The sequence below is a fragment of the Cinclus cinclus genome, unplaced genomic scaffold, assembly GCF_963662255.1.
Source record: "Cinclus cinclus unplaced genomic scaffold, bCinCin1.1 SCAFFOLD_145, whole genome shotgun sequence".
Lineage (NCBI taxonomy): Eukaryota > Metazoa > Chordata > Aves > Passeriformes > Cinclidae > Cinclus > Cinclus cinclus.
In genome coordinates, this window is record NW_026912125.1 from 74,588 (window position 1) to 102,322 (window position 27,735).

Consider the following 27,735-nt stretch of genomic DNA (forward strand, 5'->3'; position numbering starts at 1 on the left):
CCTTTCCCCCTGGGGGAGCTGCCAGCTCAGAGCCCAAAGCTGGGCCAGGGGGGCATCGCTGCATGGGCCAGGACAGAGCCGTGCACGTGTGTGCCCTCGCCCTGTGCAATCCCCTCACAGCTCCTGTGCCTCAGTCCTGCCCATGCAGAGCAGCAGAAATGACAGAGGCTTCTGTGGCTGTTGAGTTACAGGTGTGTCTGCAGGGAGAAGTTCTCCAAATTCTGGCCTGGATGCTGCACCCAAGCCCAGCTCCCATCGCAGGGGTGAGTAGTGTGTCCCTGCTGACCCCACAGGCTGAGCACTGCTTTTGGGGGATCCATTCCTGGGAAACTGAACTACTTCCTGTTAAGGTTCTCTGAAAGGCAAGTCCCAAGACAGTGGATCCAAAAAGTCTCTCGACGCAAATGAATTCCTGAGGCAAACACAGAAGAATGTGCAGGAAGGACAAGGTGGGTGCCTTTCCCTCAGCCTTCTCCTGAGATTCAGAAACCAGGGGCTTTCTCTGCACTTCTGGACATGCCGTGCCCAGCACAGTGGGAAGGGATTCATGGCAATCTTGCACGGTTCCTGCTCTCACACCCTGCAGGGCTGTTTCTCAGCCTGGGCTGGCTGCAGCTTCTCCCCAGCCTCTGCAGGAAGGCATTTGGCATCAGCTGATAGGGAGAACAAAGTGTCTCACGGGCCATTCACATCCTGAGATCCCCTGAAATTTCCTGTTCTTGGGGTAGATCAGGAGAGATGGCAGTTTAGAGGAGGGAGTGCTCTGGCCAGCCTGGAGAGCCTGGGCCTGCTCCTGATCTTTTCCTGTGACTTTGCCAATCATTGCCTCCTGAAGATGCTACCACCCAAATGGGGAACAGTCCCATCTGATCCAGATGCCCCTTTTACTTTGTCAAGTGATGGACCAAAACTCTGTGAGGAAGGAGCCACTTCTCACAGGAAGCAGTGGCTCAGTGGCAGCTTCTGCTGCAGGAGGGAAAGGGATGCCAGGCACGGGCACAGGCACAGGAGGTAATTGCTGTGCCAGGCTCAGCCCTCGGCAGGGCTGTGTGGCAGCAGCTCTTCCCCCAGGGCCTGTCCTTGCACAGCCTGGGAGCAGCCAAAGCTGGAGGCGCCTCGGCTTCGAGGCCTCTGGAGCTCGTTCCCAGCCCCTGGGAAACGGGACTCGTGCACCAAGGTCCCTCCCTCTGCAGCTGCTCCTGGAGCTGCCCTGAGTGCCCAGAGGCCCAAGGCACAGGAGCAGCCCCGAGTGGGAGCCCTGCCACGAGCCCAGGGCCACAGCCAGCCCTGGCTCCTGACTGGGCAGGGGCTGCCCTGGGTCCTGACAGGGCCTGACTCTGTCCCCTTGGGCTGGGGGAGCTGTCACGGGGCAGGGAGGGTCAGGGCTGGCAGTGGCTGCTCAGGGATGGCTTTGGCCCGGGTCCCTGGAAGGAGTGACTGCCCAAGCAGCTGCACTGGCCCCGGGCTCTCCTCCTCCCGGCCTTCTGGGCTGTGTTGGGTGGCACAGCCTGTGCCAAGGGATGGCAAGGTGCCTGCAGGCCCCATCTCTGGGGGAAACAGAGAATGTCCTGGCCGTATCCAGCGGGCTGCCAGCTCAGCAGTGGAGCACAGCACGGGCTCACGCTCCCCATCGCTCCCACAGATGCAGCCGACACCTCAAGACGTGTTCCCAGCTCCCAGAAGGGCACTGGAAGCGCTGTCTGCCAGGGAACACGCTGTTTGCTTGAGTTAATTGCCATTGTGGCTGGCGGGGAACTTGTCTTCATGTTGTGCTGTGTTGGAATCTGGTGTTGCTGCAAGAGAAAACGGTGAGTGTTCTGTTTCCCTGCCCTACACACATCTTCATTTGATGGCTGCTTGTAGACAGGAAACACTCGCAGGGAGGCTGCTGTGGAGTTGTGGATGGTCAGTGGTTGTGCACATAACTGTGCTGAGGGTTGTGCTGCTGCCCAGTGCTTTAATTGGCCTCTTAATTGCTGGGCCTTGTCCTTTGGAGCCCGCTGGGGCTGCAGGCAGTGCTGGCTGCCACTGAGGCTGCGTGGGCAAGAGCAGCCCCAGGAGCAGCGGGCAGAGGCAGAGCAAGGTGGGGAGGAGAAAGAGCAGGGAGCAGATTGCCCTTGAAAGGCAGACGCGCTCTGGGGCCCGCTCCTGGCCAGGGACCCTGCCCAGAGCCATCCCCTGCTCGGCAGGGCCTTGAGGGGCAGCTGTCCAGCTGGGCCAAGGTGTGCCAGCAGCTCCAGCCGTGCTGGGGAGCCTTGCCAGCTCTGGGCCCTGCTGTGCACGAGGGTCCCTGTGTGCCACCGGCAGCTGGGGCCTCAGACACTCCTCTCTCCTCAGGAGCACCTCTGGACATCAGATGATGGACGGCGGCTACAGCTCACACTCACACAGCTATAGCGGCTCCCCCAGCAGGAAGAAGGGCCTGGGCTGCCCTCACAACGGCTCTGAGAAGTGGACCCCAAAATGGCCATCTACAAGGAAACCTCCTATTACCCTCTAGATCCCACTGCCATCTCCTCTCCCCATGGGTATTTCCAAGCTGCCTTCACTCCCTTTTAGGATCTCCCTCTGCCATGTCCCAACCCATGCCCGTGTTGTTCTAGAGACCCCAGCAGCAGCAGCCCAGCACCCTCCCTCCCCAGCTGAGACCAACACAGTCCTTCCTCTGCCCCTAAGCCCCCTGGCCCTGCCCTCTAAACAGCCCTGAAGGTGATCCCTGCCCCCTCCCTCCACTCCCTGCCTGGGTAGGTGATGGCCCATTGTTTTATCCCAATAAAGTGATGGAATTGTCAGCCCAGTGTCCGGGTGCTACCACCAGCTAAGCCCACACAGCTCCAGCACTGGCTGAGCTCCATGTCCAGGAGCAGCCATGGATGCCCTCGGTGTGGGCAGGCAGGAGCCAGGCAGGGGCTGCCGTGAGCAGCAGCGGGGCTCCGAGGGGCTGGGGGAGCCCATGCTGAGCGTCCCTGGGCTGAGGGCACATCTCCTTCAATGGCATCATCTGGGCCTGGGCCTCATCCATTGGCATGCTTAGGAACTGAGGGAAGGCATTGAGAGCATGTGTAGGGACACAGCCTGACCAGCAATGTCAGCAGGCAGAACAAAGGTCTTCCCTGAGCAGCACATACTTGACAGGACCAAAGTGATGGGGTATCACCAATCCAGGGAAATGCACAGGGGCTGCTCCTGAGGGTGGGGAAGGGAAGGGAAGGGAAGGGAAGGGAAGGGAAGGGAAGGGAAGGGAAGGGAAGGGAAGGGAAGGGAAGGGAAGGGAAGGGAAGGGAAGGGAAGGGAAGGGAAGGGAAGGGAAGGGAAGGGAAGGGAAGGGAAGGGAAGGGAAGGGAAGGGAAGGGAAGGGAAGGGAAGGGAAGGGAAGGGAAGGGAAGGGAAGGGAAGGGCCATCGATCCTGAGGCACAACCCAGCTGCAACCACACTTGATTTCCAGGTCAGAACACTTGGTGTCGCTGGGCTGGGGTTCCCTGTAAGGCTCGTGGGGTCTTTGGCGTCCCTCATAAGGTTCACGGGGGGGCTGGGGTCCCTTGTGAGACACAGGGGTGCTTTAGGTTCCCTCTGAGTTATGGAGGGCACTGGAGTCCCCGGTAAGTTGTACAAGGGATCTGGAAACCCATGTGAGGCATGCAGAGGGTTTGGGCTCTCTCCCAAGGTGTGCAGGGTGCTGGGGTCTCTCCTGAGGCACATGAGGGGGTTTGGGGGTCTGATTTCAGATGTGGACAGGGCTGTGGGCTCCCAGAAGCGTGCCGGAGCTTTGTGTCCCTCCTGCTGCACGCGGTGGGCCTGGAGTCTCTTCTGAGGCACGCAGGGGACGGGGTGTGTTCCTCAGTCCCTCCCGCAGTCCCTCCTGGGCCCGTCCGGCTTGGGGCCGCCGTGGCACAGGGGCAGCAGCCATGCCGTGCCTTGCTGTGCCATGCCGAGCTGTGCCGATCCTTGCCGTGCCGGGCCGTGCCGTCCTGTGTTCCCCGGGGCCACGGCCCCGGCCCTGCCTCCGTGGAGCCGGGAGCACAGACAGCCCCAGGGCCGGGGGGTGGCAGCGGTGCCAGAGGAGCCGTGGGCAGCCCCGGGCCGGCCCCTGGCTGCCCGCCCCGCTGTCCCGGGACTGCGGCCATCCCGGGCGGCAGGGCTTGGTCTGTGCCGCGCTCTCCCCACAGTACGGGGCTCCGCGTGAGCACCCGCCTCCTGCCACTGCCCTGGGATGATGGAGAGGCATGTGGGGGGCGGAACTGAACGTGCCAGGGAGAGGAACAATTCATGTGAGACTTGTTTAGGCCTTTTGAAAGATTACCTGTGAAACAACTGAAAATCCCATGCTAATTTGTGTGTTTTAACGCATGGGGATTCCTTGAGGACGCTTTGTATCTTCCGGGCCGGGCAGTGTCCCAGGAGCTCTGATGTGTGCAGAACAGCTGGCACCAGGGTTACGAGCCCACATCCCTACACGTGCACGCTCTGCCTCCAGGGCTGTCACACAACAGGAATGTTCCAGCAAGAGCAGGCATCTTGACATCCTCAGGACAATGTGTTCTTGTGGTCCTAGTGGTCGACTGGAGAGAAAAGACAAGTTTGGCAGAATAAACTTGACTGTAGGGGAGGGATGGCTCAGCAGAGGGCCTGGGGACCTGTGGTGCCAGCCAGTGACCGGGTACTTGGACACAGCAGGAAAACCCCACACTGGCATTAAGGTGGTCCCAGGGTTAGACTAGGCTCTCTTGGAGAAGGAGTTCCAAATTAAAATAAAGCATAAGTAAAGGAAGGTAGCAGTAGGACATGCGGAAAATGAAGGCTCCCTTAGGCGTGCTGGCAAAGGTAAAGTACCCGTAAACCGTCTTGTGCACAAGAACCGCGTGGGAATGCGGGCCGTGTACGTACCACGGGGTTAGGTAAGGTGGGTGGCTGCATGCTTGTGTGTGTGAGTGAGGAATGTTTGAGATGGCTCGGTAGCCGAAACGAGTGCGGACCTCCCGGTATCGCGGTTCCGGTTCTCCATGAGGAGACCGGCCGGGAAAGGAGGGAAGCGAAAGGGAAGAACGAGTGAAGACCCCGGGAGGGAAGGTCCCAGCCCAAGAACTCACGGGAAAAGTCTTTGAGGAGAAAGGAGCTACTCCCTTAGGAGGGGAGTAACTGAGTTAGGTTCAACTATTTTTTGAAAGGACAGTAGATGGAAATCTTAGTATATGATTACAAGGGATTGAGAGAAGCAGGCAGAAAGAAAAGTCAGGGAGGATAAAGCAAGAGGGAGATTAGGGAATTAGGAGGGAGATAAGTAGCTGGCAAGAGATGAGATAGTGTAATAGAGTAACATTGAGAGAGGGAGTTGAACCACGAAATGAGTGAGGGAGACTAAAGGAGACTAAGAAAAAGAGAATTTCTTAGTCTGTTGCTGCCAGGGATGGCTCAGAGGAAAAGTAAAACCTCTGACCCAGGGGTTGCGAATGATGAGAAAAATTTGCGAGAACCCGGGAACCAAGAGGGAGATTCCCAGAAGGGGAGCAGCATTCCTCAGGACAGGCCACTGGGGATCATGTTAGGATCCTGGGATAGAAGGGAATCCCAAAGAGAAAAAGTAAACAGAAAATGACTACTTATTGTATGAGTGGACAAAGGAAAAGATCTGAGCAGACAACTTATACTGGCCAGAGTTTGAATCATTTGAGGATTGGATTTGTCAGGCTTTAAATCTGCATGTGAATTCAAAAGAACCTCTTAACCAGGAGGAAAGTGAATATGCTGCCCTGTGGCTTCCCTGGGGGAAGGCTGAATTCTTTGTTCAAAGGCAAGAAAATGAGGGTTATCCATTATATCCTTTACAGACTAAAGGACAGGCAGAAAAAAAGGACAGACCAGAGCCATGGGATCCCTTAGATCACCTCCCACCCCTTACAGACAACCCAACCAGCCTGTTCAGCCCCTAGTCCCCAGTGCAGCCCTTATTCAGGAGGAGCCAGTAGCACACAGAATCAGAAGCAGATGGGGACAGGGGGAAGAAAGTGACAGAGAGGATGAGGAAGTGGAAAGGGAAGATAGATTATACTATTTTAGAGAAGTTCCAGTGGCAAATTTGGCCCCAGAACAGTGTCCTCTTGGTTATGTGAGTGCTCCCCTGAATATGGGGGATGTTAGAGAAGTTAAAAAAGAGATGGGCAGGATGCTAGAAGATCCTAGTGGAGTAGAAAAATGACTAGATCAGCTTTTGGGGCTGGATATATACACCTGGGTGGAGTTGCAATCTATTTTAGGAATTTTGTTTACACAGGAAGAGCGAGAAATGATTGGACATTCAGGAATAGGAGCTGGGAAAGAGATCATCAAGGGCCAGACCAGGGAGATCACAAATGGCCTATTACAGATCCAAATTGGAATAATCAGGAGGTGGAACACAGGCAGAATATGAGGCATTTCAGGTGGATGACTGTCCAAGGAATTCGGGAGGCAGTGCCTAGGGGACAAAATGCAGGGAAAACCCTGAGTGAGCACCAAGGGAAGGATGAGTCCACGGCAGAATGGCTAGAGAGATTAGGAAAGGATTTGCAGTTATACTCAGGCATAGACTCTTGTTAGAGGTTGGTTCTTTCCCTTTTCCCTCTGGAATTTTCCCCATTGTCATGCTAAGATACCTGTTGACTGGGCCCTGGTGGCAAGGGGGAGGGGAGAGAGGAGGGAAACAGAGATTCAAACAGCCAGAAAAGGAAAGAGAAGGCTCTGGCTCAGCCCATTTCACCCACGGAGATCAGATGAGAAGGACGATCACCGCCTCAGTTCCATTCCTGCCATCGCAGTGCCGGGAGCCATCCTCACTGCTGTCGGACCCTGCACTGCTGCCTTCTTGCTGTAACCTGCCACCATCCAGCACTCTGCTGAGCCTCAGGACCAACACAGTAAGCCAAGGGCTCTCTCCATCTCTCTCTCCCCCTGGGACAGCGCTGCCATCACCCCCAGCCCTCCTGCAGCTCTGCGGGACCTGCCCGCCCCCAGCACCGGGAACTGCAGCTCAGGGAAGAGGTGCCTGCAGCCAGAAAGGACTGGGGCTGAGTTACTGTTCTGTTTGTGGCTAATTTCATAGCTGTTGTTGTTCTTGTTTGTCTTGTTAAATAGGCTAGTAAAGAACTGTTATTCCTATCCCCCTATCTTTGTCTAAGAGCTCCCTTAATTCCAGAATCATAATAATTTGTAGGAAGGAAGGATCACATTTTTCAGTCCAAAGGGAGGCTTCTGCTTTCCTTAGCTAACACCTGTCTTTGAAACTAGAACAACCCTGATGCAGCAGCAGGACAGGTCCTTTTGAAAACACAATTTGTAGCTTAATCTTGGGGAAATATCAGGAGGAAGCTGGAAAAGTTTGGAAGATTAGCAGGAGAGGGGCCTTCAGGAGTTGTTATGGGAAGTGCAGAAGAAGCTAGGGGCAACCCTGAAAGAAGGAGAATGGATTTTGCCCAACAGCAGGAAAGTGGTACCAAAACCTTTAGCCTGACAGACCCTAAGCAACTTACATTGAAGGACTCACTGGGGAACAAGGGCACTTTGTGACCACTTTTTCAAATTTTATGTGTGCAAAGGAATATTTGAAATTGGGAAGGAGATTATTCAAGGATGTCTCACATGTCAGAAAGTGAACAAAAAGGTGTTGAGGAGTCCTCCCTCTGGAGGCCGTCAAACAGCCTATAGGCTGTTTGAAAAGATCCAAGTGGATTTCACTGAAGTACCCAGAATAGGCAGGTGGAAATATCTACTGGTCATAGTAGATCAATTGACTCCGTGAGTAGAAGTGTTTCCTGCGGCTCAGGCAACAGCTCAAGCAGCAGCCAAAATTTTCTTGGAACGTATTATTCCAAGATTTGGATTAATACAGGTTATTGATTCAGATCCAGGCACTCATTTTACCTCGAGAATAATTAACAATTTTAGACAAGCACTAAGAATTACCTGGGAATATCACACCCCATGGCATCCCAAAAGCTCGGGACGAGTTGAACGGATGAATCAAACTATTAAGCAACAACTGACAAAATTAATGATAGAAACCAAATTACCTTTGACCAGATGTCTTTCCTTAGCCCTGTTAAATATAAGAACCAAGCCCCACTCTGAAACTGGGATCCCACCATATGAGATGTTATATGGACTGCCTTACCCTCAAGTCATGACAATGGATCCCTTGCTAGTTGGGGACAAAACCATTCAGGGGTATATTACAACCATTGCAAACAATTTGAGGGAATTGAGAGAAAAAGGCATTTTAGCTCAAACATCTCCTCTTGATTTTCCAATACATTCTATCCGACCAGGACCGTATGAGTTTGTAAAATGCTGGAGAGGAGAAAGTTTAGAACCCCGATGGGAGGGACCTTTTCTGGTTCTTTTAACTACAGAAGCTGCAGTCGGAACGGCAAAAAAAGGCTGGAGTCATGCTTCACAAGTAAAAGGACCAACACAAAATAAAGACTGGGAAATTATTTCAGTAGCAGGAGACCTACAAGTAAGATTAAAAAGGACATAAAAATGGATTCAATCTCTCCATTTAGGTTCAAAACCACATAGGAATTACAATGAATCCCTGATAAGACTAAAAATGTTATTTTCTAGTATTTACTGTTTGAAATCCCACTTTAAAATTGTTTTGAGAGATGCATTATTGAAATTTAGGCATCCTGGATTAGCTGCTGACTGCAAACCCATTGAGCCTAGAGGCAGAACAGCACTGATGGGAAAGAATTAGACGCCTCCTTGATCAATGGGACAGCCCAGGCAAATTGAAAATTTTCTCAGGAGACTCCAGCAATCAACAGTAACTGACTTACAGGAGGAGCTGCAGCTTGAGAAAAAGAGACTGCTAATGCCTGTTATTGAGAGGGTCCAAAAACTATTATCACACTGGGAATGTATTAAGCAAGGCTAAAAGTGTTGCCCATGGATTTATGTTGTTTGCACCTGTTGTTTTAATTCGTTGTGAAGGGCAGAAGAAAAAGAGAGACAATTTGTTTGGTTTGTTTAGGTCGAGTACGTGAAGAGCTAACTTTAGAACAAAATTTTAGTGATTTTTTTGGAACGTCATTGAGACGTAAAAATGGGACCTTTTATGCAGCCATCCAACTAATCCAGAACCAAGATCAACAAATCCTCGCCATATTAGCTTTTGTACAGGCTAAAGAACAAACAATCCATAATATTATAGACCAGTGTATCATAATTAACAATTGTTGTGGGAAAAATATCTATGTGCCACGCCATAGACTCGTTTGTGACACAGACTGGCATTGCGAGTGTGTCTATTGGTGGTGAGGAAGATTTAATAATTAACCCTGACTTCATAGCAGAAAAAGAAGCAGTAAAAAGGACTGGTAACTGAAATTGTGTGCAAGCAAATCTTGTTGTAGTAGCATATCTCTGGAGCTTTAATGGATTAAGAAAACCAGCTGATTAATCTAGGGAGAGATAGGGCACTGCTGCAGAACTAAAAATAATTTGTGCCATCTTTGGAACAGAAAAAGTTAAAATGGCTCATCCAAACTTTATGAGGCCAAGGGTACCAAAAGGAAACAAATCCCAGGAGAAAAGCTTTGCTACTGAGAAGATTGACATCTCGGCCCTTGGTTGCAACCCAAGGGGCCTTGAGAAAGGTAGAAAGTTAAAATTCCTGAGGATTGTTTTCACTGTGCTTATTATGATACCCCTGGCAACTGGCTGCACGGAACAGAGTCCAAGAAATAAGAAGTGAACAAGCCAAGTGAACAATGCAGGAACTAACTATAATAAGACAAGCAGCACAAGAGCCAGCAATAAAGAAACAAACTATTCCCAATCCCTGTGACAGATGCAATCACTCCATGTGGGTCAGGGATAAGATGGAATCTATTTTTGTGGAGCATCCACATGCTAGTGCTGCCTGTTACGATCAAAACAGTTTCTTAGAAATTTGTGTGAAGAATCACAAAATGTATTGTGTAAGGAGAAATTTAGGATTCAATGGGCAAGCTCTTTATCCTAACAGCAATCAACTTTGTCCTAGGTATGAGAATTTCCTTTGATTTGAAAAAGATGAGAATGGAAAGGTGCCCATTAAGAAAATAAATGGAAAAGAAGAAGAAATAAAAAGGGATAAGAAAAAGATCAGAGGGAAAGAGTTAGAGGAACTAAATGAGCTGTATAAATAATGAAAAGAGCACTGTAGCAATTGGGACTTGCCAACCTCAAATAAGAACCGTTTTGTAGATTTGATGCAAGAAATTGCCCCACAATTGGGAGTGTCCAAATGCTGGATTTGTGGAGGACTTAGAATGGCTGAAAGAGGGCCATGGAGAGGTGAGAGTTTAGCTCCAGAAGAATTTTTAAAATGGAATCATACTCAAATTTCTAAGACACTAAAGCGGCCTGAGGGAAGGGTTTTGAGTCACCAAGTAATTGGAACAGTTTGCATAACTCGGGAAGGGAGGAAACACAGTGAAGTGGTAGGATGTACTCCTTGCGTATCTACTTCAGTAGTAAACTCAGATAATAACACCAAGACCTGGTGACCCCAAATTCCTACTGGATACTGGGGAGTAACAAAAGAAATGGACTGTGAATGGGATAATCAAACTGATTTGTGCTGGCATAAAAGTCCTGGAGCTAACCCCTACCAATCCATAAAAGACCTAAAATCTTATTGGGTACAACCAGATAAAATGGAAAACATATGGAAAGCCCCTGGTGGAATAGATTGGATTTGTGGGCAAGGGGCATACAGTGAACTACGCCAAAAGTGGGAAGGAACTTATACCTTGGGAGTTATACAACTCTCCTTCTTTGTCCTACCAAGCTCTAGGGGCAATCTACTAGGAACACCTCTTCATGAAACCCTAGAAAGAAATAAAAGAGCCTTAAACCTTGACTTTCCAAATGCGGGAGGAACCCAAAAACCGGGAGGAGAAGAATGGCCTGCAGAAAGAATTATAGCATATTATGACCCAGCTACTTGGGCTGAGGATGGGTCTTGGGGATATAGAACTCCAATTTATCTATTAAATCTGTTGATAAGGCTCCAGGCAGTAGTTGAAGTTGTTTCAAACCATACGTCTGATGCTTTAAAGTTGCTGGCTAAGCAGCATTCACAAATGCGAGCGTTTGTATATCAAACCAGAATTACCCTAGATTACTTGGTGGCAGAAGAAGGAGGAGTTTGTAGGAGGTTTAACGAATCTGAGTGCTGTGTGGAAATAGACGATCATGGGGAAGCCATCACAAAAGTTGCTGATGAAATAAAAGAGTGGCACATGTACCTGTTCCAAAATGGAATTCTCTTGTAAAAGCTGATGGGTGGGATAATCTTTCTGGGGGTGTTTGGTGGAAAAAAATGGGATTCATGTTACTGTGTTCTGTCTTAGGATTGTTGTTTTTGCCCTGTACAATAGCCTGTATTATTAGACTGATGCGCTCAGTAATTCAGGGAATGCAACTTACAGCAATGCCCATGGACCCAGAATTGGCAGCAAAAGGGAAACTGAATTCCTTGATGCTACTAAAAGCACAATCCGCTCACATTCAAGGGAAAGGAACCGAAAAAACATTGACTGAATGCAAAGAAAACATCCTAGCACAAGGAAAGCTAAGAAAATTTGAGAAAGAGTGCAAAAAGCTGGATGCAGCATGGGAAATGTTAGAAAAATTAGAGACTGACACGAGGGAACTCTGAAAACTGGAATTATTGGGAACATAGAGAATACGGAGATCTGTTTTTTTAAAATCGGAAAGCACAAATCAATATGATCAAAAAGAGAAATGAGGGAAATGGTAATAAATGTGATTCATGCTAACTGAATTGTAACCATATTGGCAAAATTGTACTCATAGTAACAGAAAACAATTGTTACAAAGCAAAGAAAGGAAATAGTGAGGAAAAAGGAGATGGACTCCCTCAGATGTTAGGTGGCAGTAGAAGAAGGATGTAGGTTTGATAAGCCACATCTAGAAATAAAAAGGTTGACCTTGGACTGGGCCAAATTGGGATGAGTCCAGGCATGGAACTTGAAATAACATAACACCTGTAAGCTTAGTGTGCCTGCTCTACCTGCAAGGTTACAGAGCAGACACTGATGAAGACAAAGAGCCTTCATCGGGAATAAGAGCTCCAAAAGGATGAGAGATCTCTAACTATTAGCAGAGCATGTGCTACACAATATAGTGACGTAGATTTTAGGAATAGAAGCTAGGAGGAGTTTGCCAGAAAGTTCTGTATTAATATGTATTAGCATAGAGTATATAAGTGGGATTTTTGTCCTTATTGTTTGATATGTGAAGAAGGGCAGGACTCTCCCCATATCCCCGGTCGGTTTTGCTTATGCTTTATACTAACCTTAATTATACCGAATTATTCACTGCCAAATTTTTTATATTCTTAAATACCTGCATTTAATAAATTTGATTGTATTCATTTATATACAATTGCTAGTATTTAAAAACTGCTGCTAAATTTACTCTTGTCTGGTAAATTGGACAGATAGAACAACATTTATGACAAAGACAATAGCATAGCACAATCCAGTTTGGCAATTAAGTCTTGAGTGAGTGAACGAGTGATTGCTTCCAGTAAATTAAAAACCCAACGTGCTTGAATGCCGACCTTCTGTTTGCTCAGGCTTCCTCACCTCTGTAGATGAGGTACCTTTCTGCTGCTGGTATGTGGGCATTAAGAGGTCTGTGTTAGAGATGAGGAGGTTCTAAACTCATTCAAACGCGCTGTCCAAAGCAGTGATTTGGCCTCTCTTTGGCTGGGGAGTAGGACCAGCCTTGTTGAACAAAGGCAGCAGCACGAGCTGGGCTCCTCCCGCAGCAGGGACACGCCAGGAGCCAGAGGGGACCGTGGCACCAGAGGGGTCTGTGGCACCAGAGGGGTCTGTGGCACCAGAGGGGTCAGTGGCACCAGAGGGGACCGTGGCACCAGAGGGGACCGTGGCACCAGAGGGGTCAGTGGCACCAGAGGGGACCGTGGCACCAGCTGTGCCCAAGGTCTGAACAGGGTGGCAAAGTCAGGTGGTGCTAACTGGCTGCATTAACAGCCCAGGCAAGGTGTGGGGAGGAGCCAGGTCTGGGGACCAGCCAAGGAATCCTTACAAGAGCAAATCGTTCTACTGTTCTCTCTAGGACAAAAAAGGAGCAAACCAGTCCAGCTGATATGTGAGGAAGAATACTTCATGTTTATTTAAAATGCTGCTTAATACAGACTTGGGTTTCTTTTGAGTGAACTGATGCTAATAAATATTTGGTCACACAATGTGGGGTTTCTCTGCAAATAGGCCTTGATGGGAAATTTCTGACCCCCTTTGCTTTTGCCCTTTAAGATAAGTTGAGCACCTGAGTAGCTTTGTTGAGGAATGGAGAATTGTTTGTAGCTCAGAATTTTCTCAGGAGGAGCCTTACATTTTAGCAGAGGAGGAAGGAAAGGCCAAGGTTTAAAAGCCTTCCCCTCCTGAAGTGACACACTTTCAGAGGAGTCAGTGAGGGGATGTCCCCTCAGCCACGGCCAGGGCTGTTTGCCTCCTCTGCAGGCTCAGTATTCTGGGAGTTCCACAAGCCTCAGCTGCCACTGTATTTTCCTCTGAATATTTCTTGTTGAGCAGTGCATGGGACAATATTTTGTGCTAGATTCTTCTCTGGGCTTTGAGGTGAATCTCAGTAATAGTGGTGATTTTCATGTTCAGATGAACTTTTTATAGATAGTAAGGAAATGGGAAGAGGTACCATGGAATATTAATTGCTCAAAATGTGAGTGGTCAACCACACTAAAAACGAAGTCTAAACCGAAGAATTTTTTTATTTTTTTTCCCCAATAGGTGGGGTAAAACATGCAGTGCTAAAAATATTCTTTGAAGAGATTCAGCCGGCACCCAGCTGTATGAAAATCAAAACAGCAAAGGATGAGACAGGGCATGGGAAGAATCTTCAGCCCTTCCTGTTGAAGGTACAACAGTATGAAAACTGCCTCTGGATGTTACCCAGAGGTAACACGTGTTATTGGTGGAGAAGAGCTGTTGGTAGCCCAAGTCCTGAGTGGCTGGCCCAGTTTCATTCCTAGCTGGACCAGGGCGGCTGGCTCGGCAGGGGTGGAGGTGGGGGGATCTCGGGGGGCTTCCGCTTCATAGCTGGGCTGGGGGGCCGTGGGGGAGGCACGGAGGGCTGGTGTTCTGCCTTCCTGGGTGACTGCTGCCGCTGAGGCCATGTCTGAGAGCTGTCAAACCGGACGGTCCTTGGGCTCCCTGGGGGCGACGGAGAGTGGCGCCTTCTTGGCCAGGGTGCTGGAGCTGCAGCAGGGCGACTGAGGAGAGAGGAGTGTCTGAGGCCCCAGCTGCCGGTGGCACACAGGGACCCTCGTGCACAGCAGGGCCCAGAGCTGGCAAGGCTCCCCAGCACGGCTGGAGCTGCTGGCACACCTTGGCCCAGCTGGACAGCTGCCCCTCAAGGCCCTGCCGAGCAGGGGATGGCTCTGGGCAGGGTCCCTGGCCAGGAGCGGGCCCCAGAGCGCGTCTGCCTTTCAAGGGCAATCTGCTCCCTGCTCTTTCTCCTCCCCACCTTGCTCTGCCTCTGCCCGCTGCTCCTGGGGCTGCTCTTGCCCACGCAGCCTCAGTGGCAGCCAGCACTGCCTGCAGCCCCAGCGGGCTCCAAAGGACAAGGCCCAGCAATTAAGAGGCCAATTAAAGCACTGGGCAGCAGCACAACCCTCAGCACAGTTATGTGCACAACCACTGACCATCCACAACTCCACAGCAGCCTCACTGCGAGTGTTTCCTGACCACCAAAAGCCTTTGAAGTAGCTGGAGCATAGAGACCAACAGCAAAAACTTACTGTTTTCTTCCCTTCCACCACCGGAACCCGACATAGCACAGGACCATGGCAAGTAGCACAGTGAACAGTGTCACTACTGTGCCTATCATGCAGGTCCTGCGCACATCCTGGGGGCAGAAAACTCTTGGGGTGCTCGGTGGATTCTCAGCATCTGCATCTGACTTGCCAAGTGCTTCTGTGGGAGCAATGGGGAGCGTGAGCCCGTGCTGTGCTCCACTGCTGAGCTGGCAGCTCGCTGGATACGGCCAGGACATTCTCTGTTTCCCCCAGAGATGGGGCCTGCAGGCACCTTGCCATCCCTTGGCACAGGCTGTGCCACCCAACACAGCCCAGAAGGCCGGGAGGAGGAGAGCCCGGGGCCAGTGCAGCTGCTTGGGCACTCACTCCTTCCAGGGACCCGGGCCAAAGCCATCCCTGAGCAGCCACTGCCAGCCCCGACCCTCCCTGCCCCGTGACAGCTCCCCCAGCCCAAGGGGACAGAGTCAGGCCCTGTCAGGACCCAGGGCAGCCCCTGCCCAGTCAGGAGCCAGGGCTGGCTGTGGCCCTGGGCCCGTGGCAGGGCTCCCACTCGGGGCTGCTCCTGTGCCTTGGGCCTCTGGGCACTCAGGGCAGCTCCAGGAGCAGCTGCAGAGGGAGGGACCTTGGTGCACGAGTCCCGTTTCCCAGGGGCTGGGAACGAGCTCCAGAGGCCTCGAAGCCGAGGCGCCTCCAGCTTTGGCTGCTCCCAGGCTGTGCAAGGACAGGCCCTGGGGGAAGAGCTGCTGCCACACAGCCCTGCCGAGGGCTGAGCCTGGCACAGCAATTACCTCCTGTGCCTGTGCCCGTGCCTGGCATTTCCTCCATTCCTTCTTCAGACCATGGCCCAGAGCCATTGCTTCCTCTAGGATATGACAGCATCTGCACAGTGTTTTGCTCTATTACGTGAAAAAGGAAAAGGCATAAATGGATCAGATGGAGCTATTCACCATTCGAGGAGGTGACATGTTCAGGAGGCAATGCTTGTTTAAGTCATGGATAAGGATGGGGTAAAGTCCCATGTTAAAGGGGTTGTGACAGGGCTCTCTCTTATCCAAATCACCACCCCTCGTGATCTACCCAGAGATCAGGAAATTGCAGTGGATCTCAGGGTGTGCATGGCCCATGCTGCAGTTTCGGCCCCCTGTCAGCTGATGCCAAATGCCTTCCTGCAGAGCCTGGGGACAAGCCGCAGCCAGCCCAGGCTGGGAAACAGCCCTGCAGGGTGTGACAGCAGCAGCAGGGCAGTAAGGCTGCTATGAGTCTCAGGAGAAGGCTGAGGGAAATGCACCCACCACGGCGTCTCTCCAGATCACTCAGCATCTTGTCCAAAAGTTCAGATGCCTCCAGAGATTTCTTGTCTCCTTTGGCTTGGTTCTTCTTGCTAGGAGGACCTTAATGGAAAGAAGTTCCATTTCTCCTTCAGGCTGCAGTGGCAATGAGTGCAGTGAGTGCTCCAAGGCACTCCCCCAGCTCTGCCTTCCACTCAGGAGCAGGGGCAGAGGGAGCACGTGCCTGCAGTGCCCCACACTGGGATGGATGGAGCCCCATGTGAGGCTGTCATGGGAGAAAGGACTGCCTGGAACTGCCAGCATCTCTGATCCCGGCCCCAGCCAGGGCCAGGGCTTGGCAGCAGCAGTGGGAGCAGCTCAGGCTGCCTGGGGCCAGCAAAAGGAGCTGCACAAGGCACAACCCCGGGACACAGCCCTGGGCCCTTCCCTTCCCTCTCTGCTCTTCTCCATGGCTGCATAGAGCACATGGAATGAGAAACTGGCATTACTAACGAGAATAAGTTTGACAAGCTGAATGCTCCTGCCTCCCACTGACAGCAATGCCGTGGGATCAGTCAGGGCTGCAGAAGGAGCAGGGCAAGGTTTCCCAAATCCCTCAACCGTGAGATTATGTAAAGGGAACCATCACAGGAGTGAGCTCTTGCCATGCCGAGAATGATTTTTGAGTCAGGAAGTGCTCTGAGAACTTGCCTCCATACGGGGACTCCATACGGCTGCTTTCCACTTCCGGTTCATCCCCACGATGCGACAGAAACCATCAGTGAAAAGAGCATAGCGAGTTTCGTCTGCTGGCAGTTGGTTGTATGGCGGGGCTTCATCAGCCCGGGTCACTTGTTCTTGCTCCTCTTCATTGGCAAGACCAAAATTTTCACCTTCTGGCCACTTTGTAATTGTTTCCAAAATCCCAGGGTGATTAGGGTTTCCGATACAGGCGCGCTGTGTGATGAGGGTGATCCACTTGCTCCATGTGGCATCGGTGGCGTGGTGGGTAGAGGGGACCTTCCCTTTAAACATCCACCCCAGCACTGGTAGTCGGGGTGCCAGGAGGAGCTGTGCTTCTGTGCCAATCACCTCTGAGGCAGCTTGAACTCCTTCATAAGCAGCCAAGATCTCCTTCTCTGTTGGGGTGTAGTTGGCTTCAGACCCTCTGTAACTTCGACTCCAGAATCCCAGGGGTCGGCCTCGGGTCTCACCAGGTACCTTCTGCCAAAGGCTCCAGGATAAGCCCTTGTTCCCGGCTGCAGAGTAGAGCACATTCTTCACCTCTGGTCCCGTCCTGACTGGGCCGAGGACTACAGCATGAGCGATCTCCTGCTTGATCTGGGCAAAGGCTTGCTGCTGCTCAGGGCCCCAGTGGAATTCATTCTTCTTCCGGGTGACCAGGTAGAGAGGGCTCACGATCTGGCTGTACTCAGCAATGTGCATTCTCCAAAAGCCTATGGCACCTAGGAAAGCTTGTGTTTCCTTCTTGTTGGCTGGTGGAGACATCGCGGTGATCTTATTGATGACCTCAGTGGGGATTTGGCGCCGCCTGTCTTGCCACTTTACTCCCAGGAACTGGATCTCTCGGGCAGGACCTTTGACTTTGCTCCTCTTGATGGCAAAACCGGCTCCCAGCAGAATCTGGATGATCTTCTCTCCTTTCTCAAATACTTCCATTGCCGTGTTCCCCCACACAATGATGTCATCGATGTATTGCAGATGTTCTGGAGCTTCACCCTTTTCCAGTGCAGCCTGGATCAGTCCATGGCAGATGGTGGGGCTGTGTTTCCACCCCTGGGGCAGTCGGTTCCAGGTGTACTGCACGCCCCTCCAGGTGAAAGCAAACTGAGGCCTGCACTCTTCTGCCAGAGGAATGGAGAAAAATGCATTGGCAATGTCAATGGTGGCATACCACTTTGCTGCCTTGGACTCCAGCTCGTACTGGAGTTCCAGCATGTCCGGCACGGCAGTGCTCAGCAGTGGAGTCACTTCATTCAATGCACGATAGTCCACAGTCAATCTCCATTCTCCGTCAGACTTACGCACAGGACAGATGAGGCTGTTGAAGGGTGAGTGGGTTTTGTTGACCACTCCTTGGCCCTCCAGCTCACGGATCATCTTGTGGATGGGGATCACGGCATCTCAATTTGTCCTGTACTGCCGGTGGTGCACTATGGAGGTGGCAATTGGCACTTGCTGCTCCTTCACCTTCAGGAGTCCCACTACAGATGGGTTCTCTGACAGTCCAAGCAAGGTGTTCAATTGCTTAATGTTTTCTGCCTCTACAGCAGCTATTCCAAAAGCCCACCTGAGTCCCTTTGGGTCTTTGTAATAGCCATTCCTGAGGAAGTCTATGCCTAGAATACACTGTGCCTCTGGGCCAGTCACAATTGGATGTTTCTGCCACTCCTTCCCAGTCAGGCTCACTTCAGCCTCTAGCAAAGTCAATTCCTGTGATCCCCCCGTCACCCCAGCAATAGAAACAGGCTCTTCCCCCACATGTTCTGATGGCATTAGGGTGCACTGTGAAAAAGTATCAACCAATGCCCTATGTTTTTGTGGCTCTGATGTGCCAGGCCATTGGATCCACACCGTCCAAAAGACCCGGTTTTCCCGTGCCTCTCCCTGGCTAGAGGCAGGGCCCCTCTAGCACTGGTTATTATTTCCTTCCTGGGCATACATACTGGAGGTTCCCTCAAGGGGATCTGACAAATCATCCTCCCTTTTGTAATACCCTGCATCTTGGTTATGGGAAGTTGAGGCTACCTTCACTTCAGTGGAGCTCCTTTGGTTAGTGTTTCCCTCCCTGAGTTGACGCACCCGCGCTGCCAGGGCAGAAGTGGGTTTCCCATCCCACCTTCTCATGTCTTCCCCATGGTCACGCAGAAAGAACCACAGGTCAGCTCGTGGGGTGTACCCTCTATCCCTAGCTGGGGGGCGTGGGGCTCTAACTCTGGCATCTGTGACTCGCACTGGTGCTGTACTGACCTTCTTCATCTCCTCCCTCATCTCTCTCATCTCCTCTTTGAGTTCCCTAATCACAGCAGAGACCTGAGCCTGCATTGGGCCGTTCATTATACTCTCAAAATTCCTGAGCCTATTGGCAACAGAACCCACTGTCTCGTGGTTGGTGTCAGCATTAATGGCTGCAATGAATGTGGTGTATTGAGGTGGCCCCAGGTGTGCCAGATTCCACAACATCTGCCCTGTGTAGCTGACCTTGTCGGGGTCATTGTCATGTTGTCCACCCCTCCCAAAGAATATCTCCAGTACTGCCAATTCTCTCAGCTGTTGGATCCCCTCCTCAGCGGTCTTCCAGCGCATTCTATGGTGGTGCTCCTGCATTCTCTCTCTATGGACAAACCTCTCTCTTACACTGTCTTGGTTTACAATACAACATACATATTCTATTACCATCTGAGAAGTGTGATCATCCTTATCTCTGTGGGAAATGTCTTCTGTTGATGGGCCATCACTGATAAGGGTGATCATCCTTATCTCTGTGGGAAGTATCTTCTGTTAATGGGCCATTGAGTCCTACTATAGAACTGATAAGATTACTTCATCCCATTGGGAGATGCTCCAGCCAGGAGGATGAGCCAAGCCTTTCCTACCTAGATAAAAACTGAGGTTTAGAACGCCAAAGGCAGCCTTTCTCCACTGGATTCCAGAGGAAGAACCAGGTCCTTATCCACATCATCGCTGGACTCTTTGGAGGAAAACTGCACCAGCACCCTGACTGACAGGGTATCAGGTTGTATTCTGACTCTGTCAGTGGTTTTATTTTTATTATTGCATGTATTTTGTTTTTTTTCCTCTTTTTTTTTTTTTTTTCTCTTCCCTATTAAAAATTGTATTACTGACTTGAAGTCTCACTGGTTTTGCTTTCCAAACCAGTACATACACTCATTAAAAGCCGCTCCCAGAGGGAGAGGGGGCCTGGTTCTGGGGCAGGATCCCTATTCCTTGGGGGACGTATCAGGGTTGTCATCCAAGTCAATCTCCCCTCATCTCGGAATGTTAAATAGAACAGGTTTACAAGGCCTATTAGTAATGTCAGCCACTGTATGACATCATTACTGCTTAGAAGAGATTTGAACCCCTCAAAAGCTGGTGGAGCAGACCCAAAAAACTGTGTAAGGGGTTGGGACAAAATTTTCCCTGGTGTCATATCCTCACAGTATGTACCATTATTAAAGTAACCCCAAAAACATACAGTTAGAGTGTGATAGCTCTGAATCCATGTGCCCACCTTCCAGAGGAAGTTAAAAATCCATGAATTTCTCACGTTATCAGCCCACAAAAGGAACTGGATAATAGTTACAGCAGCCTGAGTTATAGGACCCATGTTCAAGTAAGGGATTGCAAATGGGAGAGATAAAGCTGTGGCCACACGGAGCCCAAACCACGGTAAGCTGGACAACATGATGCCACCTAACACAAAACTGAGGTAACTCAAGAATTGTTATTCCTTTTTCACCCTTTTCTCTCAATGCCCTCGGGCCCCACGTTGGGCGGCCAAAATCTGTCTTGGTTTGAAAGACAGGTGTTTGCTAAGGAAAGCAGAAGCTTCCCTTTGGACTGAAAAAAACGTGATTCTTCCGATTATTATAATTTTGGAATTAAGAGAGCTCTCAGGCAAAGATATGGGGGTAGGAATAACAGTTCATTACTAGTGTATCTAAGATGACAAACAAGAACAAAAGCAGCTATGAAATTACCCACAAACAGAGCAGTAACTCAGTCCCAGTGTTTTTCTGGCTGCAGGCACCTTTTCCCTGAGCTGCAGTTCCCGGTGCTGGGGGCGGGCGGCTCCCGCAGAGCCGCAGGAGGGCTGGGCGTGATGGCAGAGCTGTCCCAGGGGGAGAGAGAGATGGAGAGAGCCCTTGGCTCACGGTGTCGGTCCCGGTGATCAGCAGAGTGCTGGATGGTGGTAGCTCACAGCGAGAAGACAGCCGGGCAGGGTCCGATAGTGGTTTCCCAACGCTGGGATGGCGGAGATGGAGGAGAGGCGGCGATCGTTCTTCTCGTCCAAACTCCGCGGGGGAAATGGGCCGAGGCCCAGCCTTCCGCTTCCTCTTCTGGCTGTTTGAATCTCGCGGGGCTTTCTCTCTTCCCTCCCGTCCCCTCCCCCTTGTCACCAGGGCCCAGTCAACAGGTATCTTAGCATGACAATGGGGAAAATTCCACAGAGGGAAAAAAAAAGGGAGAGAACTAACCCTCAACACACGGTCATTGCATGGTCATGGTCATCTCATGGTCACTATCATGTCACAGTCTTGATCCTCTAATGGTCATGTTGTGGTTACCTCAGGGTCGTGGCCATCACATGGTCATCTCAGAATCACCTCCTGGTCACAATAGTCTCACGGCCATGGTTCTGTTATGGTCACCGTCATCTCTTGGTCACAGTCACCTCAAACTCCTGGTGTTCCCATTGTTATGGTCGTCTCATGGTCATTATTGTATCATGGCCATGCTGATCCCTTGTTCTTGTCATAGTCTTTATGAGCCCATGGCCATCATTAACTCATGGTCACCTCATGGTCACCATATGACCTTGATCACCACACGGCTCTGTCATGGTCATGAAATGCTCAGAGTCATGAAATAGTCATGGTCATCTCGTGGTCAGGTCAGGGCCACAGTCATGTCATGGTCATTTCCTGAGCATCGCCATCTCATGCTCATGGTCATCTCCTGATCACAGTCATCTCATGCTCGTGGGCAACTTCCTCTCATGGTCACGATCTCATGCTCATGGTTGTGTCATGGTCATCTGGTGGTCACAGTCCTCTCATGGTCATGATCATCTCATGAGCATGGTCACAGCAATGGTCATCAAATGGTCAGGCTCATCTCATGATCGCCTCGTGGTCAACTCATGGCCACAGTCACATGATGGTCATGTCAGGGTCATAGCTGAGTCATCCTCATGGCCATCCCATGGTCATGGTCATGCCCATCTTATGGTCATGCATAGCAATGAGGAAGACAGACAGACAGACGTGCCTGCTTGCTCTGAAGAAGATCGTTTATTATAACCAACCAAGCCTTTATATACTCCAAACTTAACCCAGACTTTACTGAAACAAGCACTCATTGGCTGCCTGTCACTGTGGTGTCGCTGTTGAGGTGTCCCTTTACCCAGCCAGCTCTCTGGTCATGTGGTGTCCACGCATCTCCCCAGCCAATCCCTGCCTCACACACGAGGTGACCACCAACCCATTCTCCGGCCATCTGACCCACAGCTGAACCCTTCCCAGAGTGCCCGCAACCGCAGGGAGCGCAGGGCTGGATTTGGCCACCAGACACTTGGTAACCCTCCTGAGATCCTCAGTGCACTGAGCTCCCACAGGAGTGTGGGGACCACTTGGAGATGACCTGCATGCCTTGTGAATTGGATGTTCTTCAACCTCTAGCTTGAGGCAGGATCTCTCCCGGTCCTCCTCTCAACTCCCGGGCCTCTCCTCAGCCAATCAGAGAAGGCACTAAAATAATTGAGCCAATTAGAGCGCGCAGCACTGATGACTCCTCATGGTCCAGGCAGTCCCACAGCGCCCAGAGCTCCTCACCTGGACTCCACCCGTGCCCTGCCCCCAGCACCCCCCGCCAGGGGAATTTGGGGAGGGAGGAGGTGTCAGAACCTGCCCGGTGCTGGCCATGGGGCATGTGGCCACAGCTGGGGCCATACTGGTGGCACTGGGAGCCCCAGGGCTGGAGGCGCAGAGCTCTGGTGAGCGGGAGGGGCAGGAAGGGAAGTGGAGGGGATGCTGGGGAGACAAAGGGAAATGGGGCGGGAGGGATGGTGCTAGGGGAAGGGAACTGGGAAGTGTTGGGAAAGGGGGAGAAAAATGCAGAGAAAGGTGGAAAAGAGGAACTGGGACCCCGGAAAGAAGGGTCCCATGGTGGCCATGGGGCACTGGGGGTGAGGAGTTGGGTTTGCCCTGGAGCTCTTGGCTCCTGTGGGCTGCTGGGGGGGCATCCCGGGGCCTGTGTCCTGCACACACAGGGCTGTTTCAGGGGATGGTTAAGTCCGAGTGCTACTCCATTAGCGACACCAACCGAGTGAGGTTCGTGGAGAGGAACATCTCCAAGCAGGAGCAGTTCCTGCACTTCAGCAGCCATGTGGGGGTGTACGTGGGGACATCTCCTTTGGGACAGGCTTGTCAGGTACTGCAACAGGGACCCGGAATGGATGGAGTACACACGGGCCGCAGTGCACAGGCACTGCTGGCACAACTAGGAGCTGCCCAGACCGTTCCTCGTGGAGCGCAGAGGTGAGCGTGGGGCAGAGCGTGTCCCCTCAGGCCCTGCTCTGGGAATGACCCTGGAGCCCCTCAAAACCTCCCTGGGAATCACCTGAGACACGTCAGCCCTTCTTGTGCCCATCCCCGGGGCCTCTTGTACCCTCACCCCAAGGAACTCCTGTGGCTCTCCCAGTGCATCCCAGTCCATCCCACTGTCTTCACCGTCCCTCCCAGTGTCACAAGACTCCCTCCCAATTCCTCTCAGTCCACAGCCATTCCATTCCCAACCCACTCCCCGACCTCCACCCTCTCTCCAAGTGTCCTTCCAGTGCTCATCCAAATCTCTCCCATCTATCCCGGTGACCCACCAGTCCCTCCCAGTCCATTCCAAGTCCTTTTCAGTCCAATCCCTAACCTATTCCCTCTCTCCTATTGTCCCAATGCACTCCGTTCACTCACGGTGTTCCCCCATTCTCTCCAGTTTCATTCCTAGTCTCTCTCAGTACCACCCCAGCCCTCCCCATCTCTCCCAGTTCACCCCAGCTGGTCCCAGTGTGTCCTCACTCTCTCCCAGAGCTCCTCACTGTATCCATCTCACTGTAACACTCAAGCTTCTAGCGTGGCCCCAGCTCCCCACTCTGCTCCGTGATGGATTCCTACCCTGTTGAGATCCAGCTGAGGTGGTTCCAGGGCCAGAAGGAGCTCTCAGGGCATGTGGTGGCCACTGACCTGGTCCCCAAGCGGGACTAGACCCACCAGCTCCTGGTGCTGCTGGAATCCCCTCCCCATTGCAGGGTCACCTTCAGCTGCCAGGCAGAGTACATCAGCCTGGAACACCCCGAGCTGGCACTGGGGTACAGCCCACACCCCACAGTGCAGGGGGACGGGGGAGACACTGCGGGGGCTGGGAGGGGGATTGGGGTCTGTCGGGAGTGACTCGGAGAGTGTCTGAGTCAGTCAGGAGGGGATGAAAGAAGTCTGGGGATGGAAAAGATGTGCTTGAAATGAGGTTGGTTGTGTTGGGAAGAGACTGGAAGGGCTCTTGGTGAGCCCAGGAGAGGCTGGGAAGGGACTGGGAGAGGGCTTGAGGGTCCTGGGGCAGTGGGGGGCAAATGGTAGGGAGGGACGGGATCCAGAGAGGGACAGGAGGGGCTTTGGTGGGTCCTGAGGAGGAGGGGAAGAGATTGGGAGGAGATTTAAGGGAGTACTGGGTGGGCTGGGGGTGAATGGGAGGGTGCTTGGAGTGGCTTGCAATGTCTGTGAGAGGTTTTGGAGGGTCCTGACCCCTGTGGACTCCCAGAAATGCTGCCAGAAACCCCCCTGCAGCAAGGTCCTGAGGGGGATGGGGAGCTCGGTGTTAGGATTAGTCTTCCTGGAACCGGAGCTCACTTCTACCTGCACAAGAAGGTGAGGGGAGGTCCCAGGGATCATACGCAGCTTCCCCCAGAGCGTGTGTGCTCCCCTGAGGCTCCCAGCCAGGTGTCACCCCCTTTTCTCTGCCCTCAGAGCTCCTGACCCAGCAGCGGCTGCAGCTCCTCCCCATGGCCTTGGGCCCAGCCAGGACCCCCCCGCTCTGTCCCCACTCTGATTTCGGGAGTGTGGTGTGTCCTACCCAGTCTTGCTGTAACTCTGCCCCAGCCCAGCTGCTCCCAGTGTTCCAAACAGAGTTTCCCAGTTGGACCCAGCTCTGTTTAGTGGGGGGCATTGAGGAGGGACCTGGGGGGACCCCGCGGGGGGATGGTGATTGGGCGGGGAGGGCGGGGTCCAGGTGGGGAACACTGGGTGCTGCGGGTCTGCCCGGCAGCCGCTGAGTCATCAGACCTGCTCTCCCTGATTGGCTGCATCTTCTCCATCGCATTCTCTGATTGGCTGAGAAGAGTCCCGGGAGTTGAGAGAATGAACAGGAGAGATCGCGCCCCGAGCACCTGCACAGAACGACAGACCCAGCTTGGGCACAGGGAGGGAATTTATTACCAACCAAATCACAGCAGCACAAGGAGAAGGGAAAGCAAAGTCTCCAACACCTTCCCCTGACCCAACAGGAATTACCAGGGCTCTGCCCAACGGGGCTCACTGGGGATCATCCAACACCGATCCTCCCATGGGGGATGGAGCTGCAGCAGAGCACGAAGCTCTTCCCGCACTCAGGCCACTCCCAGGGCTTCCCTTGGTGCTGCCTCCATTTGTATTGGGTCAAGTGAGAGCTCCTGGAGAAGCACTTCCCACACTCAGGACACTCGTAGGGCTTCTCCCCAGTGTGGATGCGCTGGTGGACAGTGAGGTGGCTGTTTTGCTTGAAGCCCTTCCCACAGTCAGGGCAGCAGAAGGGCCTCTCATCTGTGTGAATCCTCTCATGTCTGAGGAGACAAGAGGTGGACTGAAACATTTTCCCACACTCAGGACACTCATAGGGCTTCTCCCTAGTGTGGATGCCCTGGTGGACAGTGACACCGTGTTTCTTCTTCCCTTCTCCTCTTGCCCCAGGCACCCACGGCCGGCTCCTTCTTCCCCACAAACCCACAGCATCCCACTGGAGGGGCAGGGATGGAGCTGGGGCAGGTCGGGCTGGGGCAGCGCTGGGCTCTCGGCCGCTCCCGCCCGCACTCGGTCCCCACTGCAGCCGCTCCTGCCAGGACAGCGCGGGAGGGCCCGGCCTTGGCGCTCCCCACCCATGACTGCATTCCAGGGACAGAGCTCCAGAGCCAGGCTAGGAGAGATTCAGGACAAACTCCCTGGCCTGAGGGACAAAATGTGTTTATGGATGGCTCTTCAAGGGCTGGAGAAGGGACAAGAGCTCCAAAACACGCTCTGATTAAGGAAAGGGAATTAGACCAAGCCCAGGTTACCGCCCACATGGTCAGCTCAACCGGCAGAGCTGTGTGTGCCTGCAAGAGCCTGGGACTGAAATGCCCCCTGCAGGAAGGCTCAAATATCTCCTGGTGACAGCATGTCAGCCAACGGGCCGGCAAAAGCAATTCGGAATTCTTCAGCAATCACTGCATCTCTCCTTAAGGCATTTCCACAACAAATACTTCCAAGATAAGGGATTGGGGAAGCAACAGACTCACATGGGGAACTCATTTTACAGCAAAGACCCTTCAGTGGCTATGGCTGCTTTAGGAATACCACAGGGACCTCCACAAGCCCTGGCACCCCCAGAGCTCTGATCAGGTAGAAAGAATGAAGAGGGAAATAAAGAAACTCCTTTACAAGCTGCTGATAGAAACCAAGATGCCATGGGTATAGGCTTTTACCATTGGCTTGGGCAAGAATAAGAGCCAGAGCAGACACTCAATTCTCTCCCTTGTAACTGATGTTGGGAATTCCTTACCCTGCTAATTCCCCACCCACTAGCCGTGCAGATAAGGGATACATATTTCAAACAGTCTGTGACCACAATCCTGTCTCTTGCAAATCTCTCCCACAGGAAGCTGGGCTGGCACAGAGCCTGCCTTGGCACTTTGCTGCTCACGGCATCCAAGCGGGACATCGGCTCCTGCCTAAGGACTGCAAAGAAGCACCACTGGTGGCCAAGTGGCCCGGCCCATTCCAGGTGTCCCTGAGCACAGAAACAGCCGCCAGCACAGCTCAACACGGGGGGACCCCTCACCCTCGGCTCAGGGTCTCTGAAGCCCCGGACATTTGGACTTCCCGGCTGCAGCACCAGCATGGGAGGCTGCCACTGACCCTGCCCTGAAGGCAACGCAGCAGCAGCAGCAGCAGCCAGGGCTCCACAGCAGGGCAAGCCCCTGGGCCTGCCCACAGATCCTCTGCTGAAATCCTCTGCCTGGGCACCCTCCTTCGGCATCTCCAGCCACTGGGGACAATCCTTGCTGCCACTGCTGGAGCTTCGCTGCTTTCTGTGCCTGCACTCCCACAGCTGCTGGGGAAGACAGCGGCAGAATTCCACTCTGCCTCTCAATTCCACTCACACACTGGGCTGCCTGCGAGTCGATGCTTGGAAAATATACACACTTGACATTTTTAAACATCCTATTTCCCTACTCAGACTTGGTTTGCCTGCCCCTTCGGGAAAGGAATATGAAAGGCTTTTTTATGGAATGCTACCCCACTGAACAGGGATGAGATTAACATCTCAACAGACTGGAATAACCCAAAAGATATCCACAAACATAACGACCATTAACAGAACACCAAGGATAAACAGCAACCACCAAGGAACACCCACCCCAGACCCTGCCCCCTGCACAGCTGGAGACACCTGGTCTGGAAAAGGCCGACAAGGAAATCCAGGAGTCTGGACCTAATTAACATCAGAGGGGGAGAAATCCGGGTCCAGTAGGAAACCAAATAGTGAGAACTACACAACTTGGAAGCAATGAACATTAAAGCAACGCATTGCAATGG

General features: G+C 52.3%; 1 pseudogene; it reads left to right on the plus strand.

Moving 5' to 3' along the window:
• Window positions 1-21,733: 21,733 nt before the first annotated feature.
• Window positions 21,734-24,303, plus strand: LOC134057453 (class II histocompatibility antigen, B-L beta chain-like; annotated as a pseudogene).
• The last annotated feature ends 3,432 nt before the right edge of the window (window positions 24,304-27,735 follow it).